General features: G+C 40.2%; 1 long non-coding RNA gene across 1 annotated transcript in view; it reads right to left on the bottom strand.

The window, feature by feature from the left end:
- LOC108629528 (uncharacterized) overlaps positions 1-20638 on the bottom strand; it is a 237544-nt gene that overhangs the window by 95782 nt on the left and 121124 nt on the right. The window contains exon 4 of the long non-coding RNA XR_001916848.2: positions 13817-13819. This is a non-coding gene — a long non-coding RNA (uncharacterized LOC108629528). The remainder of the gene's footprint in view (positions 1-13816; positions 13820-20638) is intronic.

The raw sequence follows: 20638 nt of genomic DNA, 5'->3' as shown, positions 1-20638 counted from the left end.
GCGTTCTAATTATTAATTAAAATGATCGAACGTGTATAATAAACAGTGCGGCGGTAAACACGGAGCGTTTCAGTCTGGCTTAATCGCAAAGGATTCACCGTGCTGCGTTGCAACGAGAGCTCGATCTCGTATAACGTGAGATACGCCATCAAAACATATTCGTGCAAAAATTAATTGTGTAGCACTACGGGTGCGAATATTTTAGCAGCAACTTTCAACGCACAGGAAGCATAGGTAGAAAAGCTATTATCGTCGACCCTCTAGCGCGAAGCTAATGAACGGACTGCCGCTACTGTGGTGCGGCAGAGGGCCCGGAACAAAATTCAGAGGTATCCGCAGCAAAATCCAATATACCGTAATGCGTTCCAGCGCGCTCGTTATACCTTTTATTTTTTATATTCACCGAAAAAACCTGTCTAATATCGAACGAACAAACAGCGATAAAAACGTCGCTTGCGATACGTCTTTTAATTTTCCCTCGTTCGGTCTTCTCTCTTCCGCTACATTGATCTAAAAACTAAAACGCGTCCGTACCCGGAAAACTTTCACGCGGAACGACGTAACTTTTTTTTTCGCACGTTCAATTCCACCGTTTTATCGTTTCGCGGATAATTTTGCTTAATAGCTCTCGTCGCGGATTAAACGCGTTAAAGTACGCGACGATTGTACCTGCCAGCAGCAGAACGAGCCAACAAACATTGGCTGCGTTCACCGAAGAATATGTACACCGCTGTTCCCAGCTTCGAGACGTACCGACCTGAAGTATTTATTAGTGAACGTGAGCAAACGCCAGGCGCTTCCGCAATCTTGGAGTTGGTTTTAAGCGGACAGGGCAAATAATTCATTAGGAGCATAAACCACGCATCAAACTGCAATTCAATTTACGGGGACCTTGTTCCTGCCTGTGCTCTGGGTTTATACACGCGACCCAAACCATGAACACGGTACACTATTACGCGAGAGCTGATTCCGAAATTAACATCCTCTCTCGAGGGTAACGTCGAGATAAATTAAAATATTAAGTTCCACGACACGCTCCATGGTCCATCGTTTACTTCAAAAGCGCTTATTTTTGCATAATTTGTTTATTATTTTGTTTTGTCCATTACTGCTCGCGTTTTAACCACTTTTAGCGAAATACATGATATATTATACAGAGTGTTAAAAAAAATACACTTGTTGTTCAATACAACTGGAAGCATTACAAGCATAAAAAATTCCAAAACCCTTTTTTCCAAGTACTGACTATGCACGGTATACCATAAGGAGAACAAACCAGAATACAAACTTACCAGCTCATTTCTCAACTGTTCGGGAAACAAGAAGATGGAATCCATACGACGGGCAGCAAACGGCAAAACAAACAGGCTGATTAAATTCTACGGACTACCGTGTATTGATCGATTGCATAAAAGTTTGCACGCGTGCACAGGTATTTGGAGCGCAGTGGACGTCGCATTGGTTTGCCAAACAAGTACACGCAGCGCATAGAGGCAGTGCAGTGTGCGCCTACAGATTTAATGGATACGGAGAGAGAATGAACGTGGTGCACGCGATTGGTTACAGCGCACGTCGATCAGGTTCTCTGTGTCCATACTCCGTACGGGAGATACAAGGGCGCGCGACGGTTGAACATAATACTGAGGGACCGGTATTTTGTTGTCGCCTCGATTAACGCATGTCACGCGTGCTGAATTTCGAATTTTCGCGCCACGCATGGCTCGCTCCTCTATGAACTATTATTATAGTTTAGCATGCTGTACGTTCACGCTACGTACCAAAAATTTGTCGCCACGGTATTATCGAAACAGGCTCGATATATGCTCGTGGACGAATTCTAAATGCGAGCAACCGTGTGAACACGATTGCTTTAATCGTAGCCAATTTTTTTATTGAGATAAATTAGGTGATAATGAAGTTTCAACGCGCTGCGGTGTCTTCTGTTGTCTCGCGACGCGACGCCCTGCTTTCTACCACTGTCACGGTGAATTAACCTTTCGTGATCCAAGCACCGAGCCAAAGCCTTTAGTTCTCTCTGAATCGGAGACCAACGTCGAGCGCTTGTGCGGTTCAACTGTACCTTCGGGACACGTGAAAAGCTTACCCTTGTTAACCTGACAGTGATCGCGGAGATTGTTATCTTTTGTAACCGACACTGTTCTGAGTACTTAACGAGATGCTTGGGAATAAAGACAATATTGCGAGTATAAGTGCGATTTTTTATCGTAATAATTGTATCGTTTTTGAATTTAAGTGAAACTGCTATTTGGTGCCTCATTTCCACGCTCGTGTACAATATTATTCGGTCTAATTCATCGATGACAAGAAATTCATAGTTATAGTCTCTGAAGATTAAAATGATGCAAATTCCTGGGATTTCACGTATGAGGAAAATTATTAGCGAGCATCAATTATGTGTTCGTGCCCAGGCTAGCGCAATTTCGACGCAGTAAATCCATTGGAACGAGCGCGTTCGACTAAATCGACGAGCATCGGATCTCTCGGGTGATACGTTGCCGTTTGTAATGACGAATCATATTGAACGCTGACTGACACCCGCCGCAATAGCTTCTCTCCGCGAAATTTAAATAACCAATATCATCCTTGCATATTTTACGTGGCCGGATCGCCGGATGAACCAGTCACTAGATTTAATTAAATACTTTCCGTCCCTATTTCGTCTCAAATTTGTTCCTCATTTATTCTTCGTTTCCCTTTCTCTATTTTCGGTTTTTAACGTTCGAAGTTTCGTAAACGATCCTCCGGCGATCGCAAGCGGAATTGAAATTCAAATTAGACCTATGACGTGGAACACCCAGGGACTTCTGAACAAAATTTACGACGCTTCTCGACCCAACTATTTTTTTTCCTCTCCTCTCCTCCTCCCTTTTGCATTAGACCGGTCAAGCGTGATAATAATTCAGGGCCGAGAGGCTAAAGTTTCCCCTTCCTCCCGCCTCTCACGCGCGGAAACTCGATATTCGCGCCACGATTCCGTGACGAGTTCCGAAAACTTTTTACGAAGGTGTCTTTTCGTCCGGGGGTGGAGGAGGTCCAGCGCGAAATCCGGCTTCTTTGCCAGCGTTGCATGGAATAATGATACTGTAGAGTAATAAGTTTTCCCGAAGAAAAATGAAGGAAGCAAAATAGCTGTTAAAAAGTGGATGAAATGACAAAAATAACATTTCCTTCTGATACAGGCTGAAGCAATAATAATATAATCATATAAAATAACTGATAATACTTTTAATTTTTTAGAAAATGTTATTTAACGGAGCTTGTTGAATAATGCATTTTTCTATTTGATTCATCTTATAGCCAGGTCTCACCATAATTTAAGTACTATTGCATACTGTTTTAGGGTAGGGGAAATCTCTCAGTTACTAACTGCAATATTTCTTCACCAAATCTAGTTGACGAAAATAAATTTTTTGTTCTAAAACTTGAGAGTGATCTACGGAATATTCTAATTACGGTCATCAGCAAAATGGAGCACAGGAGTTCCATTAGGGTAATATGTATGCGAGCATAAGTTATTGAGTAATTACAGTTCCATTGTGAACATGGTGCTAGGTATCTTTTTGCAAGCTGGAGTTGATAGTATCTTTACGAGAAATTATCATTTGGCTCATTCTCTCTCTTGAACTAATTCAGATGATACGTCGTATAATTTACCAATATTTGCAAAACAAAAAGGAAAATCAATTACCTTTTAATATTATTCCTCTGCATATTTGTTATTTATACTTCCATATTTTCATTTTACAAATAATATGTAGTATTACATTTGTGTATCACAACGTTAATACTCGATAGGTTAAGTATACTTTCCCAATTAGCGTTTTACAATAATTTTGATCACAGTCTGATGGAAGGAGAGAGAGAGAGACAGAGATGTGAAAGGGAGGGACCACGGCCACGCTTAAGAGTGAACAATGCGTAAACACAATTATTGTTCATAGGATGCATTAAAGATAAATAATTTTCAGCAACTGATTACAAGTAAAATTCATTTCCCCGTTAAATCCACTGCACTAAATCAATTATATCGTCGAGCCCCGAGAAGGGAGGGAGATAGAGAGAAATGGGGGAGGATTCGACGATCGGTTTACAGCGATGCATTATACAAATGAAAATTCAAAGCGCAACCATGTGCAGGATACAATTTAATTCTTGCCTATTCTTCATCCCCTTTCATGCGCCGTAATGATATGAATAAACGATGAAACCTGAACGTTTCAATACAGCGTCTGCGCCAAAACTCGTATATTGCGTATTGACATAATTAGTTCGTTCATGTATGTACATGCAACCTTTATCCCATCAATATTTACTTCATGTATTCCTGTTAATAAATCATACAACAGAAAAGCATACAAAAGTGTTAGCATAAAAATGATGTACTTATACTATTTGTTATTCAATATTTTAGTCGAAAATATTAATTCTGTTTGCGGCATTCCATTCGTTATTTTTTTATTACGGTTGAATATACAGTTTTTGCATACAGTTACGAAGGGAATAGTGAAGACAAGAGTTAGAGACCGCGCGACGTCAAATATTTGAATTAATTTGTATGACAATCTCTGTCATGCCGAAGACCCTAGGGAAACCATACGCGCCCATCAACTTGCATTCAGTCACGTAGGAAGTTTATCGAGGAGAACTCCGTCGCGCACGCGGAATTCATCAGAGAAAATGAATAAACTCTCGCCCTTCTAATCCGACATTCACTTCCTGCCTCTCGGAATCTATTGTCGTCACTAGTTGTACGATCACGTTTTTCGCTTCAGTGAGTTGATCGAGTTCGATGGGCAATTAAACATTGCTCAAATGTCATTTACCACGCTTAAGGGAACAGACTCCGATATCGGCGCGATAAGACAGAATGTCAATGTTATCCACAAAATTAGAATAAATTGTTTTATGATAAAAAAACATATTATTTGATGTTTTATGCTAATTTTGAAGCTGTGAAGTGGTGGGATTGTATGTATTCCACCATGCAAGTTGTTAAAAATAATAAAATAAGTTATAAATTCTGCTAAATAATTTTTTTTCAGTTTATAAGCTTATAAATTTATTTAAATAATTTATTTATTTATTTATAATATATAAAGTTGTTTGCCCTTCAGATTCAATATGACAAGCATGAAGAGGAGAAAATTGCTGTCTAAAAGTGATATTGGAGACATTATGGAAACATAAATTTTTGAAGAAACACACAGTAATCGTAATCGTATCATAACCGAAATGAATGTTCTTTTTCCATTATTTTATAATAACAAAAATTCTGTGCGACTATGGTTCTTATTTTTTTTAAAACCGTGTTAGATTCAAAGAGTTAAAACGGAAATATCGATATAGCCATTCAACGATCGTAAACGCTCTTTACTTAATTAGAACAGATGCGAATTAATTTGATATTATTTGAATAGAATTCATTTCTTTGTAAAATTTTATAATCACGGATTGATTTACGTAACTAAACTAGCGAAAGAAAAACCGTAGCAATTAAAACAATTGGTACGGAGATCAGAGGATAACGAGGTGAAATGGCCAATCGGGGAAAACGTTATGAATCTTTTCTCTCTAAGCGGAATGAACGTGAAAAACTTTGAGAGACGGCGAGACGCGTTTCAATCGAGCGATTCGCATTTGATTCGAATCTTCGCCGTTAAAAAAAATCCGCACGAATTCCAGTCGAATGGTAAAAAAAGGGGCATCGAGCGAAAGCTAATAAACGTGAGGTACGGAAGAGCGTTTCTAACTCTCGGATTTTCATAGAGCACATTTCCCCACGGGAAAGAGACGGAGGCTATTCCAAGCTCATTGAAACCGAAGTCGGGTCTCACTTATTAAAAGATAATATTCCGGAGACTTAATTCAGACTAGCCTGCCGGGGGAAGCTTGTAAAGCACGTGCAAAGAATTCGGTAATTATCGTCGTCGCCGTCTGGAACGGAACGGGACAGAGCGGATCGTCCAATGCTCAAGGCGAGATGAGGGAAAGAAAAAGAATTCGTTATGATTCAGATCTCAACCGACTTAAAAACGAGGAGAGTTAACAATCATCATCCTCGACGCCGTGGATGAAAAGCTTACTCGATGCATTGTCTTAATGGCTTAATAAGTTTTCGAAATCTGTTTAAACCTTTCATTACCGAGAACGAGACATCTCGCATTGTAATTTCTATCCCACAGTACTGTGCATAAAATATCTCTCGTGTCTTGTACAGAGCATCGAATATCAGGGAATTTATGTGTTTATAAACGGTGGGTCATTTTAATCATACCACCCAAATATCTCTGTAGGTAATCTACCTCCAGAAAAATGGTTCAGGTAAAAGTTGTCGGGGACAAAAGGGTTTACTGGTACCATTGACCTTGAGCTAGGGGTAGATTCTGAAGGTGATTTGAAGGTCAACTTTCGTTCTTCAAATAAAAACTTGTATTTCTCACTTCAGATTCGAAAAGAGCAGAAAATTGTACGTTCAAAACTTATATTATGGATAGGGTCAAATTCACACATGAAGGTCATAGGAAGGTCTAATATGAGGATCAAGATGAACAACTGCTAGAACAGTTATAGCGCGAGCAATAAATTAAGTTCTCCACCTCTGTCCTATACATTGCCTCAGAGTCCACAACCTATTTCTACCTGAACATTATCATACTATACAGTCAACATAGTTTAAATCGCTTTTTCTTATCTTTGTGTCGGACTTCAAACCTTGATTCTTCTTGTAACTCTCATACCTCATTTAAACATTCTGTTCTTAACACTGTTTAAAATTCTGTATAACTCCTCTCCTTCCTTTTACCTTTGCTTCCTTAGCATAACTCTCCTATACTTTTATTCTTCTTTATCCTTTTATTAGCTCATTGTCGTATCTATTGCTATTGTACATTATTATTATTATTATTAATATTAGACTGTGCATTTTATACATTTATATGAAAACTTTGCAGAAATTATATAATACAAAATTATTCAGACTATCAAATGCAAACCTTGCGTTGGTTTAATAAATAAAAACGTATCATCGATTATTAGGGATAATTTCTCTAAATTGAATCGATCTCGAATGTGTTATCAAATAATAAATACTCGATTGTTATATTAAAGTAGACAGTACAGTTTATTAAAACTGTAATAACTAATAATTTCTGCATTTATGAATTTCCATAACTAGAATTTTTTATCCGATCCATTTTCATCAATTATTATCAGGTTATGCAGTGCAATAAGATAATTCGATGTTTTATGCGACGAACTTTATAATATGCTGTAATAGATTCCGTAATTATGATGAACCGAAACCGCGTCGTGCAACACCGAAGTTAGCCACGTATGACCACCTGGTGGGCAGTCGACTTGTGGTCGAACGACCGCGGGAGTTAGGCATCACGCTTTGATTTTCGGTAGACTTCTGTTGTTCCAATGAAAGTGACCACTGATTGACCGCAGCCTGAGTGGATGCGTTGCGGTATTAATCCACGACAAAACCGACCATATCCGTGAAATATTAAAAAGAGGAATCCAGTTTTTACCAATCCAGATTTTTAATAGAGTGAAAAATATTTTATCGGTTGTAGAATCAGATATAACGAGCATTTTTTTCCAATTGCGAAACGAACTCAAGTATGATCGAATAAACGTTCGATCAAGATTTTCTTTAAATATTATTTATTCAACGTAATATATACTACAATACATTGCGTACTGCTGACAAGTTTTCTCGTTTTTCTCACGCTATCTCTCTCTGTTATGGACCTTAAATATCAACACCCTGTCTCATCCACATCGAGTGAAGCGATGGAAACTGTGCAGGTAAATTTACGAAAACCTATAAAATTGCGCAAACCCATAAAGTATTGCAGTTACACTGTAATTTGGTCATTCGAACAGTCTTCGTTTTCAACTCCTTAGCGTTTTTAGAAATACTCTCTCTCAGAAAAAGGGAGGAAACCAACGAAATTGATACACTTGCAGAAGTATTTAACGACAATTTATCACATATTCGTAGTGAGGTCGAAGATGTGAATGACTGTTTTGACGATTCCGGAGACGATTCTACTGATTCTACTGATAGTGAAATTATTAGACCTCTAAGGAAGCGTAGGGTGGCGGTGCTTTCAAGTGATTCCGATACTGAAGAAGATACTACTGGTCAACAGAACCTTTGATAAGTATCCCTATATTTCCACAGATCTGTAGTTATGATGATTTAAATAACGTGTAGTTTGCCCGAAACGTAAGGTCCCTCGCGTATGTTTTAGCTGTGCGCTACGCAATGTGTTAACACGTATTTCATGACGTGAAATTCTCATTAATAAACTGTAAAGGAAAATGTATATTTCAAAATTAACTTCGACTTCGAATCAGAAGATGTGCTACAACTTAAGGAATTCTAGCCGAGCATTGAAGCGCCGTCTGTCAAGTAGTAGGGGACTGTGTTTAACCAGACGTCTGGCTAGCATGCATTATTACTGAAGCTTCCTTTCACACGCAAGACCTTTCCTCTCCCGCTATCTTTCTCGCTCTTCCTCATCGAACACTTTATTAGTATCGCTTCACTGCAGCTCCGGAAATTATTTTCGCGTGTGTCAACGAAATATCCAGTCGACGTTATTCATTATCGCGCCTATTATCGCCAACTGGCGGGAAAGTGGTGAAAGGGAGTAAAAAGAGCGGAAGAAGAATCGTCTCTTTTCAGGAAGTACGGTGAGAATGGAAGGCTGGAGAAAGGAGAGCTCGACTTTCATGAACCGTGCATTTGGCGAATGAGAAACGTTGATAGTTTGATGGAATTCCGAGGTGATTTGAAAAAGCGATAAAAGGGATGGCAAATGCGTGCGTGCGAGCGACATGCAGGTAAGAGAGAAGGAAGCGAAGACAGGCTGGAAAGCAGCTAGAATAAAGAGAGGAAAGCAAGGGGGGAAGCGGCGGAGAGAAATTCCACGGGTCGCAATTTTACCAAGCGATGCAGTTATGTATGCACATAGTCATCCGCCAGCTACGCAACAACAGTGAACGTCGGAGAGCAAAAATCTTATAGCGATGCCGCAATTTTAAAATAGCCAAGGTATGCGGATGCACGGAACCGTATCCTCGGGCAAATCGTCGTTCCGTTGCATTCTAGTAAAACGTCCGCACAGGGATATAACTTTCCTGTTCCTGTAGATCGTTTCTCGTTGCGCTCGACGTTGCGTCGGATAGCCACGAAAATTCCCGGGCTAAGTTTAATGTCAAACAATTGCATAACATAAGCGAATAGTTTTAAAATAATCATAAAATTATATACTAATAATTAATTACCGCATGACGTCATTAATCGAAGGTTTTGAATGAATTTTATGTCTCATTAAATAAATAAATTTTTATGTTTCAACAAATTGAAATTAATACTTGTAAAGCTTTTCAGTTGAACTGATAAATGTTAGCCGATGTTTGTTAAAAATACGTATAAGTCGGAGGAGCTGCATTGTGAATCATGCGTCTCCGCACGTATAATACAAATCCGGAATTTATCCGACAAAGAAATTAACGGTCAGTTAGTCAGTCGATAGATTAATATATTATATGCTCGCGAGAATTTGAAATAATCGGGACGGTTAAGCCAAATTGTTATGGCAAATTTCTTATAACTCGCGGTCTATTTCTTATAGCCGCGAGCCGTGACTCATACAGGCGTGTATACGCCTGGGTTATGGGTGCGAGGAAAACGCGTTGTATTTAGAGAAAGAGCGCGTATCGGTACTTCGAAACGCGAACGGTTTCGAAGAATCATTGTCGTAAGAGAAGGTATTGTATGCGTACCGTCGTCTGCGAAGGCTCTCGCTAGACGAATTAAATCCGCTTTGTGACGTAGAGTAATTCCGTCTTCTATCCGGATTTAAATCAGCTGTTCGCTGCGTATTATTAAAATCCTAATTTCCAGTGCAATATATCGGTAAAGATATATTGCACCGAGAGGATTTCTCTCTTCCCCTCGATCCTAGATTTTCGAGAGATATTCGAAGGTATTTTCGTTCGATCTTTGTAAGAAGCGAGTTTCGCTGGTAGAGCAGTGTAGTTCGGTCGGGACCGTTTAAAGTCGGAAGCCCTTTGCCCGTGTGGTGATCGAAACTGCAGCTTGTCTCGGCGTCGTGGTCATATACCCGCTCTGCAACGTTCAGTTGTAACCGGTGTTACGTCTGGTGCTAACCGGTGCATCCTCCTGCGTTACGGCATACCGGTATCGGCCCGGGACCCCGGTCGCAGTTGTAGGCCCACCGAAGTTTTCCTCAGGAAATTTAAAACAGCATCCAGAGAGGCGCGACGTGTTCGTCACTGAGCTCCCTGCGAATTGTATTTCGCAGTGCACCAGCGTGAACTGTCGAGGACATAGTTCGGAGTACTTACAACACTCCGAGCCTTCCAAGACAGCGCTTCTACAAATTATTTGCGGCACGAGAAGAAGAATTGTACTCTGATCGTGCCGCCGAAATTATACGGCAGTCCACGCCACTTTATTCATATTCGTTTCCCTCTAGTCTCAGAAATTAATAAGGAAGAGACAAGGTGAAGTGCACTGGGGACAGGAGTTTATATTCTGATCCGTCTCGCTTATGTAGTTGACAATCCTTAATTTTGAGTTAATAAACGGTATTTGGGTTTAAGGAAAATCGACGACGTGCGTTTTATTTTACAAACCCGATTCTCACACTCCGGCGTTTTAGTTTAGGGCACCATCCCTAACAATGTTACATAACAATTCTTATTCACTTAGATTTATTCATTAGATTAGATATATGTTTATAAATGGGAATTTATATAAATAATTAAATAATTAAATAATTAATATCTTAGTAATGTGGAAAATCGATGAAAAATGATAAAATTAATTGCTGTAATAATTTTGGGAATTAACGTGAACGATTCCATACGCGTGATAGTTTTACGAAGCAGTAGAGCTTGAGAACTTATTCGTCGCTTCAATTTCGGGCGAAATCATCACGTGATTAATTCGACGTGCGAAACCGAGTTTCCGCGCGGCGAAGCATTAAAAAATCACGTTCTCTGGCAGCAAGTCTTCGTATCACGTAAGTTTAATCAACGCGGTTTGCAAAAAATCGGCCCGAGACGAGCAACGTGAATCATTGAAATTCCCAATTTCCCGAGCTGTGAACGCACCGCTGCGCATTCGCCAATTCTCGTTCCATGCTTGGCACTCGTCATTCGTCAGATATAAAATCCCTCTGAGTCCCGAGGAACGTTGGTATCTCGATGTTTATTATTCGGTTGTGAAATAGAGAAAAAGAGATAAGTAAGGTGCGATGGTTGATTTTTATTTAAAATGGAAACTAGACAATCTAACGACTGTCTTCTGCGATGGATTTCTTTATCTGAATAATCAGTGGAGTCGAAATTGTCGAAGCAACGTTCTTCAGCTTTTAGTCCGTGTCATTCTTCATTTAATCAAAAGTAATGCAATTCATCAAAGGATTATAATTTGTGACGAAGCTTGCGAGAGAGCACAACTTAGTAAGAAGGCTGGCATTAAGGGCGTCTGGTGTCTCGTAAAAGATTAACTCGTTCAACTTTTTATGGCGTTCTAGGGTTACGAACAAGGTTCATTGTCCTCGCGAGACAAGAATTTCGCTTCCTCGTGGACGGATCTCGTTTCGATCTGAGCACTCCAGAGACCACCGGGGTTCGCAAGCCCTGGTAGATCGACTTTTGGCAACGAACGAGAGGAAGAACCGGAACGAAGACACCGAACACGGAGTAAATAAAGAAAGGGGAGAAATCGGCAAACAGAAGGGAAAATTTGTACTCGGGAAAGTGTCAGCTTGTTGATTTTCACGAAGGAATGTGTTTCGAGAGCACCTGCCAGCTTAATTGGTGACTTGGGATTCCTGTCGGTACCATCTCGAAAATATTGTCCCTCAGTTCCTTCGAGTTTGTTTAAATTAGCAACACCTTCCGGATGCCATTATGCGGGGCGTCACGTTCTTTCCTCGCTAAGGTATGGACACAGGCAATGTTGGCAATGCAAATTTGCTTGTCAATTAATTCAACTTGCAGCGATAGAAAGTAGGTTACAATTATGATAAACTCGTTCCGATCATAATAAAGCTAATAAAGCAGATTACAGATTGTGACAAAATTAAAAATTGCACGTTTCGCGTTGAATTTGTGTGAGAAACGGATCGACTTCATTCGTAAATTTTTCAAACGCGCTATCAAAACAAAGGACTGCAGTTTGACTTTTTAAATCCCTGTTTCACACTGATATCACGTCAAACGGCATTACACCGAACTATTCAGGCAAAACGATTTTTCAACCTCACGATATAACGCGCACTTTGTCACCCTTCGAAACTAGCTGTTTCGCCAGTTAAAAAAAAAGAACAAAAAAGTTGTCGGTTCACTGCCATGGGATTACCAACGATTCACAGAACCCTTTTTCTTCGATGTTATTTATCATTCGGGGGACAGTTTCAAAAAGGTGCCCGCGCGAACGCGTCCAATGTTCAATGGGACGAGTATCGTTTCGATTATTCTAATAAACATCCTCGTCACAGGATGCACAATGCGCAAAATTCGCACGGAACCATGCCGCGCCATACCGCGGAACAAAACATTGATTTATCGACGCATTTGTTTGCGCGAAGTACAACAAACGGGAAATAAATCGTGCATTATTTTCAAAGGTGAAATTCGCAAAATCCACTTGGTCTCGAAATTCGTGAAACAAGCGTGGGAACGTAGACAACCTGACGCTACAATGGGCAAAAATTAAACCGGGTGTTTCCTCGTTGGAGTGGCATTCGTACTCGAAGATTATTTTTCCAAGCCGATAATAAGGGACGGACGAAAAAAAGGAGACGACCGGGGAAGGGATTTTCGAGCGGAGTCGGCAGTGAGGCGTGATATTGATACTCCTCCATTTCTCGAGGGGTGACGTTTCTTCCCTATTCTCCATCGCGCTTCTACCCCGTTCTTCTTCCCTTTTCTTCTGAAAAGCCAGATTTCGTCTGGAGCTCGTGTCTCATACAGCACGTTCGTTCCTCTCCGCCTTTAAAGCCAGTGGCGCGCGGCAGTGAGCAAGCAGGATTTTTACGATAACAGATTACAGGATCTAGTCCGACTGGCATGAGTGAAAGGGAACCGTCGTTTCCGAAATTACTGACACTATGACCTTATTTAGGAAGCTCCCAGTGAAGGAATCGATCTCCATCCACGATTCGATCTGCCGTTCATTCGCGAGAGGAATTTTTAAGAGAAAATAAAACTTCGAAGGTTGAAAAAGTCTCTCAAATTTTATTGGTAAATGATTTTTAATCGACATGTTAATTTAATTTAAGTAGATTTATTTTAAGTAAAAACTAGCCACAAAGAAAGAAGGACCGATTTCGATAGTACCAAAATTGAAACGTCTGGAATGGGTCTGCCAAGTAATTAACTGTCTCGTCATCCGGTGAAACAGATCGTAAAAAAGGAAGCACCGCAACTACCGCCGCGCCGCACTCAAATCTCACCGGTTTCACCTTTCAACTGCAGCTGTACGAAGCGGAATAAAAAAAGGCAAAACCCAAACAAAGCCTGTTATGGATTTAATTTTAAATCCCGTCGAATCGTGCAACGTTGGACAGTTGAACCGAGCCGGCGGAGAAACAAGGTTGAGGAGAAACACGGAAAGAGTGAGGAGAAGCGGGAGAGGGGAAACTTTCATAATCGTAGTCCGCTTTATCGGACTTCAAAACTTTCATAGCTGCTTTTGGATTACCCGAGCCTGAAAAAGGCACGTGCATAGGGAGAAACGGACCATCTCCGTCCTTCTCTTTAAATTCGGATTTCCGGTGAAGTTGTATTCAAAACCGAGACTCGAACGAAATTCACGTGCAAAACCGTATTGATGAGTGAACCTCGGGAACTAGAATTTATAATGCCACGTACCGTTCTACGACAAAGTTCACGGTAACTTACATCCTACACGTGGCTTAGTAGTTTTTGAAAATAGATAAAATATAATCATACAAACTCATTGTCTTCTATTGAATTTTATAAAATTTGTAGCAACAGATTCAAGTAAATGTCTCTTTTTCATGAATTTTCATTCATAATCGAGTAATGTATTAACCATTAATAAAACAACATTTGGTTTTGGTTGTGTCACGCGCAAGAACAGCTTTATTATTGATTCACGCTACTTACGGTTATGCGACCGCTGTATCATATTAACATGTTAAACTCATACCTGGCATAATTAATGCAAGGTAAAATAAACTAAATCTCGGTAACGGGTTTCCGGAATGCGTACACTGCACGTCGAGAAGTGTAAGTAAAGTATTAAATGCGCGACTATCTTGGAGAAGATCAAAGAAAGAAGTTGCTTGCATTTGAAGCGTAATAACCGACTGCAGACAGTATTAAATCAACAACTTAATAAGAAACATAAATATGAAATGCTGAAAAATTTCTCTTCAGAAATTCTTTGAACGCATACTGGTCCTGGATCCCAACAATTATAATTAAGTATAAATCTGTTAAATCGAGGTATACCTTCATAACCGAGATATAACAGTTTAAAAATTTGCGAATTTTACACGGTGTCTTAGAGGAAAATGAATTTTCAAGTCATTTTGACCCCTCCGGTAGAAGTAGGTATACGTCAATCGCCGGCAGTTCTAATGTTAATTATCGAAAATCGTGCAAGGTAGCCTACAATTTTCCGTATCTTTGAAAATTAAATTAGTTAATTAACTAAAACGCAATCTGCTTTCGCGTAGGACAGTGTATGGTACGTCTTGCTCGTTTTCATTTACCTTCTTGCGTTGGATCTCGTCCACGCGAGCCGAGGTTGCACTGATATACTGCTAGAAAACGCAGCCCTGAACGTTATTTACTACCTTGTAGGCACGTTAAACCTCCACCTGCACGCCGACACATTCGCGTTTAATAAGTTAATTTAGAAGTCCCGCGGCTCTACGACTTAATTGCACGCACGTTTGAGTTACGGCCTGGCCACTTGTAATCTCCGTTGGCGAAAGAACTCGTGAAAGTATCGTCGCGTTTGACTCTGTACTTGTTCCAATCGTTTATTTTAATGCAATAACACGTCATAATTTACACAAAATTGAAGGAGATGTTGGAAGATCGTCAATATAAGATTTCAGCGCTTCAGAAAACTCGTAAAATTGTTTAAAATTTGGATTACTTTCATAGGTTCACGCTTGATTGTATCGATACACGTGATAAAGAGCTCAAAAGTTAATTCGGAGAGCAGATTAAAATAAAACAATTTGGAATAATGTTACGTGTAAAATGTTCACGATTAATTTTATTCCATTCGGATATTTAGCGCGATTCGTAATTATACGGGCAGAGGAAATCGAATTCGTTTGCATAAATCACCGACGAGCTTAATATTCAGTTTAATACACCGATGTGCAATCAACGAATGTCGGCTCGATGAATACACAAAGCCGTGTTTAAAAAAAAAAAAAAAATCCCGACGGTTCCCAATTTTTTTTTCCTTTTCAGTGAACGCGACGACAATCGGTATGAAGAGCACCACCGAACGCAGACTGATTACAATTTCGGGTATAATTCAAACGGAAATAGAGAATGGCCCGTTTCTCCTATTCCCTCCGGTTGGGAACGGGTGCCTAGGGTGAAATTACGGCCGCGAAGAAATATATATCGCAATAAACAACCCGGGAACGCTCGTCTAAACGCGCATTCTTCGGATTCCTGAAATTGCGATTCCCATGATAGAATTTCGGGGCGTTTTCGTCGACCGGTTGGTAAACTGGGTTCGGAAATACGCGAACCGAGGTTTGGGGTTGTATTGATCGCACAGCCGGCTGCGCGAGCTAGGGACTGAAACAGTGGCCACCTCCAGTCACTGTGAACTTGTTTGCAAACGACATTTCGGACATTTTCGTCAACGATCTGGATGTACCACTTGTATACACTTGACACTTTTTCCCTTTCGCGTTAAATAAACGTGTTATGAATAACGAGCAATAATCTCGGTTAGCCGTCGGGACAGCACTGCAATGGGCGATTGATCTCCTTCGTACTTTATTATTCCTACAAATTCAATTTTCAAACCGAATTTACTCAACGTCCTAAGAAATTATATACATTTTAACCATTTAACAAGATGATTTCAAATCGAGATTCACTGTGTTCAATTGACGTTTATTCGATTGCCTTATTTCCCTGGCAAAAATGAAATACTCTTAAAAACTGGAAACAGAAATTCCATTTAAGTGAATAAATTTATAAATATCGATATTAATAAGATACAATATTTCAGATGGTGTGAATTATTAATTCTACGAGATGATACGTCTGACGTTGGAAGGGCGAAATGTGGTACTGGTGAAAGATTATCCTTTCCACGATAGCGCGAGGGTGGAAATAGGGATGGTGTCAGCGCGATAAACCGCGATTACCAGGAACGAGAGGGGTTAGAAAAGAATCGATGACCATCGGTCGAGCCAATTAATCCGCGAACTTCGCCGGAGATCGGCTCATTAGTGTTACATAGGCGTCGAGCAAGCGACGAAAGAAGTTAAGGCGAGTAGCTTGGATGCGATTTCCTTACCAGGTAACTTTTTGCATCACGCTAGCCGCGGCGGAGTGAAGTGATTAAAGGGATTCGTTGAGCCGGAAAAAAAGAAAGCGCGAGCTTAATACGGCAGCTCAATGCACTCTTTTTCGAGAGAGAAAATATTAAATTGGACGAGGTTTAATTTAATTATTCTCGATTAAATAATCGTTGCACAAAAGCATAACACTAGAAGAGTTAACGAACAAATACTAATAAATTAGTAACGATAAAGGATTGTCTTTATCGATCTTTATTTTGATAAAGAAAATTCATTAACAGGAATAAGAATGTGTCATGAGATTTGTATTCATTTTATCGAACTCTTTCTTTATTATTTACTTATATTTACGGGTTAGAGAATACTTTAATATACACGATAGGAACAACGAGCAGTAGGAATGAACATAATATATGCTAAAAGATATACATAGCTCCGGTAAAAAAAAATACAAGGTATTTCATAAAATGCAAAAAGAGTGGAAATCAAAGCATTTGATAAATCATAACTGTGATGACAAAAAATGAGCACGTAGCTTCCGTCTAATGACTGGAACCATTAAATATGACAATAAGATGACTGAATCTATTGGCTTTGGAGGAGGCAATGATGTTAACATGACCAAACTTAGATGTGAATCTTCCAGGATAAAAAATGCTAGAAGGCCTAAGAACTCGAGGGGGGGCGTTTAACTTGATTAGCTCAAGAAGAGGCGGAGAGTCTATGTTATGACTAATCAAGTTCTGGAGGAGGATTATTTCGTGGATTATCCTTCTATCCTCAAGCAAAATTATGTTGGATTTAAGCATGATGTAACTGTAGTGATCAGTAAACCGTAAAGGAGAATTGGTTAGCAAAGAGAGATATCGTAAAAATTTGTGCTGAATGCTTTCTAAAGAAATGCAATACACTGCAAGCCGGGGGCGACCAGATGATAGAAGCATATTGAAGATGGGGTATCACAAGCGTGTAGTGCAATACCAACAAAGTCAGAGAATTCATAAAGTAAATGAAGGTTATTTTAAGAAAGCCAGGCATCATAGCTGCCATGTTAGCAACATGATCAAGATGAAAATAAAAAGATAATTGGGAATCAATAGTTACCCGAAATAACTGCTTTTAACAAACATTCTATACAATTGTTTAAATGTATGGAACATCGTGTGGAGTTTATACTCGTTTCACTTTATGATTATTTCTTGTAAGATCGTGGGTTTTATGTTGTATTACGTTTCATCAATGGCGAAGAGGAGCCTGGAAGTTCAGGCGAGGGTAGAAACGAGGGAGAATGGAGAAACGAGAATCGAAATCGACAGGCTTGCAGTTCCGTCTGCAGTGCAGATAAGAACTTTTGGTCCCTCGGGAACATCGTACCAGTGACTCCGCGTGCACCTGCACTTCTACAGGACCAATAAGACAATAACATATTGTTACGGACTACGATAAACTTTACCCTTAATAAAATCATTTACGGAACTTCATATCATAATCACGGCGTGTGTAAAATTACTCGGAGAACAAATAAAGCGATTCAAAAATCAGTATCACCTGAATCGAAATTTTAATCAAATTTCAAATTAAAACGGTAACGCCTAACTGACGAAGAGTCACGATTTAACTTTATCGTGATACAGCTAAAAATATACCTATATACGTATTTCCAATTAACGCGTCGTACTCAGATAAATTAATGTTCAAATTTAATTTTACACCAACAGATAATTGTTTGATTGATAAAACAATCGATATGTACCATTCATGTAAAAACGATAAATACATTAGTGCAATAACAATTACAGTTTCGGCTGCATAATATATTTCTTCCTTTTGGAAATTCACTCGTTATCGTGTTTTAATGAATTTCACGCTACGTGATCCGAAAGGACATAAATGTTACGTGATCCTCGTTACGTCGCACGTGACCCAAATGAAATCCAGCGACAGAATTTTCAAATACTGTCCGTTCGAATAACCGATTCGGCAGCCTTTATTAAATCAAGTATCTTTAGCAAACGTACGACGATTAATTATAATCCCCGCCACCTGTCAGAAAATCGTCTCCTCATAAATCTCTCGTGTGCCAAGCACACACGCGCCGCTAATTAATAATTTCACGCCGACAAGGAAGATCGAATTCCTGCGAGTTTTTCTTAACTAGATTATCTGATCGACGTTGGCACAGAGACCGCAACGAATCGTTCTTCTTCTTACGCGGTCGGTGAAAATAGTCGGCGAGCAACTCTAAGGACCTTTAATCCAGCTTTTATCGCGATCGCACACGGATACGTGATCGCCGACAAGGATTTACCACAAACGGGGTTCTCCTTTCCTGGCCGATAGCCACGCTACAAGCAATCGGTAAGCTTTACAACATCGCCGCAGTTACTTTTACTGGCCACGGTCAACGTACGGTTGATTGCGGCATTACGAAAGGCGGGTTTAAACGAGCGCCACCCGGCCTCGCGTCGCGCGGGCCGTAGGAGGAGAACGAAGCGGAATGGAAACGGAAGCGACGTCATGAACAAAGAGTACCGATGTTACCTACCCATGTGCCGCGACTCCGAAATAACGGCTCCTTTGAAATTGGCCTTTTCCCTTTAACGACTCCTACGTGTCAATGGATACATCAGAGCTCGAATCAGCGGCGGTAGTGCCACGATTACGAGACACGCGGTACGTCGCGTACGCTTGACAAGAACACGCATATCCACTATGCAGTCAAATTGTAGTTGCAAAAGCGAACTAAAATCTTGTGCGCGTGAATTTTGAATATGCATGTATAATACAGTAATACAGGTCAGTACTGGATAGAGTAAAATAGTAAATAACCGTATTTATTTTAAAGTATCCACAGCACTTTGAAAATGAGATACCTACTTTGTGTGATGCAGCTTTTAAACATTTTGTTTGATGCAAGTTTTTAAAATAATGACAATTAATATTAGCAAGTGGAATTCGTACTTTTTAACACACGTACACGTTATTATTAGGCTGCAGATTTTCAGTATTTATAAAAAAGAAAGTTGATATGCAGAAAATTCAGAACGTAACGTCCAACAATATATATAGCATTTATTCATAGATAAATGTAATTATTTTCGAAGCGAAAAGAAATCTTAATTTAGATTTTACTTTTTAAAGTGATATTATAATAATTTTATTTTGCACAGAACTCCACAGTCTAGTTGTCAGATCATGATTTCAAACATCTGATATGCAACGAATTTACTTCTTTCGACGTATATTTAACTGTGCTCAGCCTTGTAGTTATTATATTCGTGTGCAACAACAGTTGTTAGGAATGGCATCGCACCACGGTGGAAGCGCAAACGATGCGACGGAGACTGGGAATTCGCGCGTTTCGAGCAAGTGGCGAACAGAAGTTTCGTTCGGACATCGCGCACGCTCCCTCTAGTATAGGAATAAATATTAAATCTGTACCTTGGGGATATTCGTGTCTGCGTCGACTCCCCCGCACCGACGCTCCTTCCGCCCCGAGAAGGATAAAAAAGGACACACAGAAGCTCGGCGCTCGTACGCAAAAAGCCAGAACAGTGTCTGGGATAACGGGAGAACATTAAAGTGGGCAGGGCCAGAGCTGCTACACGGAATGAATATTTAAAGGAAACCTCGGTTCCAGGCTGGCCGGGCCCGCAAAGACCAGGGACATCGCGGTCTGCACGTGAGGTGGATGACGCTCAGGTAAAGGAAGGAAGCAGAAGCTGGAAGAAGGCCGTGTCGCTATTGCGTACAATTTTCATGTTCGTTGAAGTTTCCAAGAGAGTCCTCGCGTTCCATCCGCCTGTCGCCCTTCATACTAACCACGTACAACGCGGTTCCTTCCCGTTAATCGACTAAGGGTAGCGCGGTCTGAAAAAAGTTCCAACCACGAGACGACTTTTCCAACCCCGTCCCATCCGCCCCTTATCGAATTTCACCCGGGTGATATATGTAAAACCATTTCTATCGGTACGCGCCTATAAAGCATCGGGGGTGCGTAAAAGTTATCGAGGCTCCTGTCCGGAATA

Source organism: Ceratina calcarata, unplaced genomic scaffold (assembly GCF_001652005.2).
Source record: "Ceratina calcarata isolate Rehan_Ccalc_2016 unplaced genomic scaffold, ASM165200v1 scaffold135, whole genome shotgun sequence".
Taxonomy (NCBI): Eukaryota; Metazoa; Arthropoda; class Insecta; order Hymenoptera; family Apidae; genus Ceratina; species Ceratina calcarata.
This window is presented reverse-complemented; position numbering and strand designations above follow the sequence as displayed.